Raw genomic sequence first — 9,245 nt, forward strand, 5'->3', positions numbered from 1 at the left:
ATATCTGTTAATGTCTTCTGCCCTTTTTTATTGGATTTTTTTTTGTTTTGATTGGTATAAGTTATTTATATATTTTAGTTACTGACCCTTTATCGGATGTATCATTTGCAAATTTTTTTTCCATTCAGTAAGTTGTCTTCTAATTTTGTTGATTGTTTCTTTCACTGTGCAGAAGCTTTTTATTTTTATATAATACCAGTAGGTTTTTTTGTTTGTTTTTTGGGGGGGTGTTTTTTCTTTTGTTTCCCTTCCCTCAGGAAACATATCCAGAAAATATTCCTAGAAATGATGTCAGAGAAATTACTGTCTGCAGTCTCTTCTCGGATTTTTATGGTTTCAGGTCTCACATTTAGGTCCTTAATTCATTTTGAGTTTATTTGCTATGTATGAAGTTAAAAAGAAGTCAAGTTTCAATCTTTTGCATGTAGCTCTCCAGTTTTTCTAATACCATTTGTTGAAGAGACTGTCTTTTTCTCACTGCATATCCTTGCGTCTTTTGTCAAAGATTAATTGACCATGTAATCAAGGGTTTATTTCTGTGTTTTTTATTCTGTTCTATATAAGTATGTGTCTATTTTTGTGACTATACCAAACTGTTTTGATTACTACAGCTTTGTAGTGTAACTTGAAATCTGGATTTGTGGTAATACCAACTATTTTTTTTTCTTTTTTCTTTTTTCCTTTTTTTTTCTTTTTTCTCTTTCTTTCTTTCTTTCTTTCTTTTTTCAAAATTAGCTTCAAAATTAGTTCAAAATTATTTGGAGTCTTTTGCAGTTCCCTAAAAATTTTAGGATTGTTTGTTTTAGTTCTGTGAAAAGTTCTGTTGGTATTTTGGTAGGGATTGCAATAAATCTGTAAATTGCTTTGGGTAGTATAGACATTTTAACAATATTCTTCCAATACAAGAGCATGGAAAATCTTTCCATTTGTGTGTCATCTTCAATTTCTTTCATCAATGTTTTATATATTTTTCAGAGTACAGGCCTTTCACCTCTTTGGTTAAATTTATTCCTTGGTATATTATTATTTTTGGTGCAATTTTAAATGATATTGTTTTAACTTCTTTCTGTTGCTTCATTATTTATGTGCAGAAATGCAACAAGTTTCTGTATACTGACATTGTATCCTTCGACCTTAACTGAATTTATTTATCAGTTCTAGTAGGTTGTTTTTTTTTTTTTTTTTTTGGTTGTTGCAGTTGTTGTTTGTTTGCTTTGGTAGAATTTAGGTTTTTCTACATATAGCATCATGTCCTCTGCAAATAGTGAAAGTTTTACTTCTTCCTTACTGATTTGGGTGTTTTTATTTCTTTTTTTTGTCTGATTGCTGTGTCTAGGACTTCCAGTAGTATGTTGAGTAAAAATGATGAGGGTGGATATCCTTATCTTGTTCCTGACTTTAGGGAAAAAGCTCTTAGGTTTTCCCCACTGAGGATGATATTAGCTGTAGTTTTTTCATATATGGCTTTTATTATGTTGAAGTATGTTCCCTCTAAACCTACTTTGTTGAAGGTTCTTAACATGAATGGATGTTGTACTTTGTCAAATGCTTTTTCTGCTTCTACTGAAATGATCAAATGTTTTTTTGGCCTTTTCTTGTTTATGTAATGGATCACATTGATGGATTTGTGAATATTGAGCCACACTTGCATATGAGAATACACTCCACTTGATCGTGGAGAATGACTTTTTTAAAATATTTTTTTCATGTTTATTTATTTTTGGGAGAGAGAGACAGAGAGAGACAGACAGAGAGAGAGAGAGCATGAGCAGAGCAGGAACAGAGGGAGGGGGATAGAGAAATTCCCAGGCAGTCTCCATGCTGCCAGCACAGAGCCCAACACAAGGCTCAATCTCATGAACCTTGAGATCATGACCTGAGCCCAAATCAAGAGCCAGATTCTTAACTGACTGAGCCACTCAGGTGCCCTAATGCATGACTTTTTTAATATGTTGTTGGATTTGGTTCCTCAGTATTTTGTTGGGAATTTTTGTATTTATTTATATTCATCAGAGAAATTGGCCTGTAGTTCTCTTTTTTTGTAGTGTCTTTATATGTTTTTTAAGTGTATTTATCTTGATTTGGTATATATTTTTGTCTTCTCAGAATGAATTTAGAAGCTTTACTTCCTCATGTGTTTTATGGAATAGTTTGAGAATGATATGTGTTAATTCCTGTTAATTTGTTTGTTGGGAGGCTTTTCTTCTTACTGTGATTCTCTGTTCAGGTATATTGTTTATATCTGTTTTGAGTTTTGATCAATTTTCTGGCTGTGATTTCTTTTTGATTGCAGTTTCAATTTTAATGTTTGTAATGGTTTGTTCAAATTTTTATTTCTTCTTCATTCAGTTTTGGGAGGTTATATGACTCTAGGAATTTATCCTTTTTTCCTAGATTGTGCAGTCTGTTGGCATATAATTTATCATAATATTATCTTATGATTCTTTGTATTTGTGTGGTGTCAGTTGTTATTTATCCGTTTTCATTTTGATTCTCTTTATTTGCCTCTTCTCTTCCCTTCTCTTCTTTTCTCTCTCTTTCTCTCTCTCTCTATATGGTCAAAATTTTATCAATTCTTGTGATTTTTTTCAGTTAACCAGCTTCTGATGTCATTGATTTTATCTTTTGTTTGTCTGATTGTTAGATTCTATTTCATTTATTCCTGATCTAATTTTATTATTTTCTTCCTTCTGTTTCCTTTTGGCTTCATTTGTTTTTCTTTTTCTAGCTTCTTTCGGTGTAAGGTGAGGTTACTTATTTGAGATTTTTCTTGCTTCTTAATGTAGGCCTATATTGCTATATGCTTCCCTCTTTGGGTTGCTTTTGCTGCATCCCAAAGGTTTTGGACATATTTTCATTTTCATTTGCTTCTGTATATTTTTGTATTTCTTCTTTGATTTCCTGGTTGATCCATTCATTGTTTAGTAGTATATTTTTTAACCTTCATGTATTTGTGGTCTTTCCAAATTTTTTCTTGCATTGATTTCTAGTTTCATAGCATTGTGGGCAGAAAGATGCATGGCATGAGTTCAATTGTTTTGAATTTGTTGAGACTTGTTTTGTGGTGTAATATGTGATCTTTCAAAGGCTGTTCCCTGTGCACTTGAAGAGAATGTGTATTCTGCTGTTTTAGGATGGAGTGTTCTGAATATATCTGTTAGATCCACCTAAGCCAATTTGTCATTCAAAGTCACTATTTCCATGTGGATTTTCTGTGCATTGATTAAGTAGGGTGTTAAAGTCCTTCACTATTATTGTATTACTATCTATTCCTTTTTCGTTATTAACTGTTTTATGTGTTTGGGTTATCCCATGTTGAGTGCATATATATTTACAATTGTTATATCTTCTTTTTGAGTTGTTCACTTTATGATTATATGTCCTTTTTGATCTCTTGTTATAGTCTTTATTTTAATGTCTTTCTTTTCCAATATAACTATTTGTATCCTGGCTTTCTTTCCACATCCATTTGCATGATAAGTGCTTCTCCATCCCATTTCTTTCATTCTGTACATGCCTTTAAGTCTGAAATGAGCCTCTTAAGGCATCATATATATGGATCTTGTTTCTTTTAATCCATTCTGTCACCTTATGTCTTTTGATTGGAGTGTTTATGAATTTACATTCAAAACACTTATTGATACTTATGTACTTACTTCCATTTTGTTACTTGTTTTATGGTGGTTTTTGTAGTTCTTCTCTGTTATTTTCTTTTTTTTTCTCCCTTGTCTCACATTTGGTGGGCTTTCTTTAGTGATATATTTAGATTCATTTCTCTTTATTTTTTACATACCTATTAGTGGTTTTTGACTTAGGGTTACCCTAGATTTATATATAATATCTTCTGCATAAGTTGATGCTCACTTAACTTTGAATCCTTTCTTTACTCCTCTCTCCCTTCTATGTCTTAGGTATATAATATCATATTTATATAATATCATATTTTGTGATTCTTTTGACTAATTTTTACAGATGTACTTATTTTTGTAGATTTTGTGCTTCCTACTCGTCTTGCTCCTACTTATGGTCTTTCCTTTCCACTCAAAGAATCCTCTTTAATATTTCATATAGGACTGCTTTAGTGGTCATGAATTCCTTTAACTTTCATTTGTCTGGGAAACTTTATTTCTCCTTTTATTCTGAATTATAGCCTGCTGGATATAATATTCCTACCTACATTTTTTTCTTTCAACTCTTTGAATATATCATGCTGCTCCCTTCTGTCTTAAACTTTTTTTTACTATAAAATCTGTTGGTAGCCTCAAGGGATTGTATATAACTGTCCTCTTTTCTCTTACTGCTTGTAAAGTTCTCTCATTACCATTACTTTATGCCATTTTAATTGTCATGTGTCTTTATGTGGAACTCCTTGGGTTGATTATGTTGGGGGGGGGGGGCTCTCTGTACCTCCTGGATCTTGATATCTGTTTCCTTCTCCAGATTAGGGAGGTTTTCAGCTATTATTTCTCCATGTAAATTTTCTGCCTCCTTTTGTCACTCTTCTCCTTCTTGGATACCTATGATGCAAATAACATTATACTTGATGATATCACTGAATTCCCTAGGTTTATTTTCATCTTTTTTTTCTCACCTACTCAATTTGATTGCTTTCCATTACTATACTCCAGGTCACTGATCCATTCTTCTGCTTCTTCTAGTCTACTACTTACCCCCTCCAGTGTATTTTTAATTTCAATTAGTGAGATCTTTATCTCTAATTGATTCTTTTTTAAATGTTTATTTATTTTTGAGAGATAGAGACAGACCATGAGTCAGAGAGGAGCAGACAGAGGGAGACACAGAATATGAAGCAGGCTCCAGGATCTAAGCTGTCAGCATAGAGACCGACATGGGGCTCAAACTCATGAACTGCAAGATCATGACCTGAGCCAAAGTCAAATGCTTAACCAATTGAGCCACCCAGACTCCCCTCTGATTGGTTTTTTAAAAAATATATTCTATGTCTTTGTTAAGGGTGTCACTCAAGTCCTGTTTTCTTTTCTCAAATCCAGTGAGTATATTTATGAGTATTTAAATTCTCTATCAGGCATATTATTTATCTCCATTTTGCTTGCATCTCTTGCTGTCATTTTGTCCCATTGTTTCATTCAATACATATTCCTTTGTCTCCTCATTTTGTCTAACTCTCTGTGTCTGTTTCTATGTGTTAGGAACATAACTACATTTCCTGCTCTTAAAGGTAATGGCTTTATGAAGATGAGGTCCTGTAGTACACTGCAATTTAGTGTCCCCTGTTCCCCAGGACCTGGTGTTTCAGAGAGTGTCTCCTGTGTTTGTTGTCCTGGCTGGTTTTTCCTTAGGTCAGTCTTCTACAGAGGTTCTCTTTGCCTATTGTGGGGATTGTTTAGTCCCTGGCTAGGTGTGGCATGTTTTAACATGATGTGCACTTGTCTGCTTGTGAAATGAGACCTGTGGCCACTATCACTGGAACCAAGGCCCCACAAAATTCACTGGTCAGTAGATATGGTGTTGGCGGGGTTTGCACTAGTCTTCTGGGGGAAGGGACCCATAGTGCCGGGACTGAGACATTGTGACTAGAAAGGGTATATCCATTGAAGTGCAGGGGAGCAGGGCTTAGTCAGAGCAAGTTAGATAGTGAGTGTTATGGAGAGCAAGACAATTTTAAAAATTATACTGGTTCCCACAGGTGGCCATATGCTTATGCTGGGCATGGTGAAGGATATTGTGCCTGCAAGCTCCTTTGTTCCCAGAGGCATCTCCCTGTGATTTCTGACTCTCTCTGGGTCATGCTCTGAGATGAGTAAATAATGCTCCCTTCAATCTACCACGAGTGTTTTTAAAACTGCTGAAACCAAGCTGTATTTCATCTGCTTATTTGTCATGCTTCTCTTTAAGGATGGGGGCTCAGCTTTCTAAAGTTCTCCAGGCTCTTCCAGAGCCAATCCTACTGGTTTTTAAAGTTTTAAAGCTTTAAGTATGGCTGATTGTAAGAACTCATGAAATTCGACCCTTCTTGCTTTCAAAGCCAAATATGGGGATTGAACTTCCTTGTGTGGGCTTCCTGGTGTGATCCTCTGTTTTTCACCCTTCTTCCCATCACCAGCTCCCTCCCAACTGTGTACGACCATGGTTTGTTTCACTACCAAACCGTGTCGCCATACTTTATACCTTCTTCAATGAGGCCTCTTGCCTACCTTTATTTGTGGAGTTTGTTCTGATAGTCTTTGGGTCATTTTCTGGGTTATTCATACTGATTTAAGTGTTATCTAGTTATATCCATGGTACTAGATGAGCTTAGGGTCCTCCTACTCAGCCATCTTTCCCAGAAGTACCCAAAAAAGGTATATTATTGTCCATATTCCTAGAAATAGACAAAACAGTTCCTTTTGCCTTTCCAGTCTCACTTGGAACAACTATGTAAATGCAAGTCATATAATAGAATTATTATTAGCAGACATTGTATTTTAATAAATAAGATTATCCTAGTTAAGTTTTTCAGCTACTCTAATAACAATATTCATATTTTTATGTCAGTAAAACAAGCATGTTCTCAATAAGAAGATTTACACAATTTGTATTTGATGGAAAAGTCGTTCTGTCATTTAAGAGTTAAAGAGCAGTCTTAGGCTACATAAAGAAACTTAGTGACTAACTCTCAAATTTGAATGATGAACAACATTTTATTATATCCAAGACAAAGAGCATAATTTATATCAGACTTGAACATATATTGTTTTGACATAAAATTATACGGTTTAATGGCAAACCACAGATGAATGGAAATCTGTTGAAAGCTTCACCACCCTCATGCGATTCTGGGAAAAGGTACTGACAATATAAATGTAGAGAAACAAGTAGACATCTCTATTCAATTTTACATATCTTTTGCTGTAAACTCATTGATTCCTCCTAAATGGACATTTTATAATATCACTAGACAGCACTTAGGAATCAAAGTTACTTTTTATAAGTCAACTGAGTTTTTCAAACTAAGCCATACGTGAAATTTAGGGTATCAATTGGTTCTAATTTAACCTACATAAGAAATGTTGTAGCTGTTCAATTTATATTTTAAGAACCTGGATCTTTCCTTTTGAAGTTGTAAAATAAATTTAAAATATTTTTTAAACAATTTTGCATTTAGAAAACAGCAAAAATTTCAGCCCTAATTCAGGAAAGATAAAATGTCAGAGAAGGATAGTAGAAGCATTTTATAAATGAGTATATTAACAAAAATGATCTCATAGAATTCGAGAATTGAGGCAACAAAAAGCTTGCTGAGAATTATTTTATATTCTTACTAGCTTCATTTCATATGAACGTTGTGAATTCCAATAGCCTTTTAGCCATATTGTTATAAACACTAATTAAAAAATATTTTTCCTAAATACTCTACCTTAATTTTTATTAAAAATGAAAGCTTCTAATTTGAAATCACTGAAGCCAACAACAAAAATATCAATAGTTTATAAGTGGAAGTGAAAGTTGTTTTTTATCTTGTTTTCAGAACCCCTGAAATATTTTTTCTTTATTATAATTTAACTTGTTTATCTCTAAAATTTATTATTTTTTCTTAATGTTCTTATCCATTCACTGGGAGTCTTCTTATTCCAACCCACCATTTTCTATCTGATTACATTTTTGGGTTACTTGGGTAACTGTATCAATAATTTGTTTCAAGGAATTTGAATTTAAAGTCACTTCATCATAAAATTGGTTAGTTGCCATATACACTTACCAAATTCTAACATAAATTATTTTTATTGTGTCAGAAATAATCTGAATAGCTTAGTTTGTTGGTGACTTGCTCTTGAAGAAATGCTTCCAAAGAAGCAATGCAGATTATAAATTAAATGTCAAAGTGAGTGAAAATAAGAATTGAGTGATTAAAACAAGAAGAAATATTTAAATAGGGACTGTGAGCTACAGGATCTCATACAATAAAGCTATATTTTTCCCTCAAAATGCTAATTTCAAAAAACAGCTTGATTGGCAAATATTAATTTTTAGAAAAAATGCATCTTATTATATTTTGCAACTATATCCGGAGCATATTTTAGATATAAAAACCTTCACAAAGTATCAATACTCTGGAAAAAATTATGAAACAACATCTTCTTTACATGTCTGTTTCTTCATGAAATTTGTAAACTTTGACCCATGAAAATGTTATAAACACTGCAATTATTTTACATCTTTCTTTTACATGAGGAAGAAAGATAGTCCTTAATGCTTTCAATTCTCCTGAAATATTAGTTGAGTCATAAAAGGGGGGTATCATTACATGGAGACATTCTTCAACAAAATGACAGAGAACCATAGTATTTCATTTTTCCAAATATATACAAAACCATATTATTTCATTTCTTCCAAAATGGTAAACATTGATGAAGAAATAAGGTTGTGTGAATTCAAAAAATTAATTAGAAACATCAAAAGCAGTACTCACAGAAAGGTTTTAGGTTGTTTTAGACATTATGGTGCCTAGCACATTTACTGAACCCATTTTTGCCATAAATTAGCTGCAGTTTTGTGTAAGCATTATGTACATATATAAAACATAATCTTACATAGTTTCTGTGTGTATGAATGTATATTCTACAAATTCCTAAAAAGGATATACAAGCAAATTATCCATTTTTCTGGTTTTAAAATCATTATAGCTAAGTAAAACTAGGCACAGTTAAAAAAATCAAGATGGTTATTTATGAGCAATATTATTTGGACAATATGTTTGCTGTTTCTGAATAAAAAAACAAACATTCCTGAAATTAAAAGTTGCCTACAGATTGAAAAATATTGCAATATAATCTACTGTGTATTAATGTTACATGTCTAAAGTGCGTTCCAGATATTCATGTAACAAAAGAAAATGAAGATGTCTATATTATGTTCTAAAGAGGTTAAGGTGTCTATTTTAATTTTAATTTTAAAGAGCAAATAAGTAAAATTGTTATTTGTTTTTTCAAGGTTACATTTCATCCAGATGACGGGATGGGTTTATTACATGATTGCTTTTAAGAAAATGGGATCAACAAGGACGCCTGGGTGGCTCAGTCAGTTAAGCGTCCGACTTCGGCTCAGGTCATAATCTCACGGTTCAAGGGTTCAAGCCCCACATCGGGCTGTGTGCTGACAGCTCAGCGCCTGGAGCCTGTTTCAGATTCTGTGTCTCCCTCTCTGCCCCTCCCCAACTCGCGCTCTGTCTCCCTCTGTCTCCCTCTGTCTCAAAAATAAATAAACATTAAAAAAATCAAAAACAA

The sequence above is a fragment of the Panthera pardus genome, unplaced genomic scaffold, assembly GCF_024362965.1.
Source record: "Panthera pardus isolate Hobbes unplaced genomic scaffold, ASM2436296v1 HiC_scaffold_27, whole genome shotgun sequence".
Classification (NCBI taxonomy): Eukaryota; Metazoa; Chordata; class Mammalia; order Carnivora; family Felidae; genus Panthera; species Panthera pardus.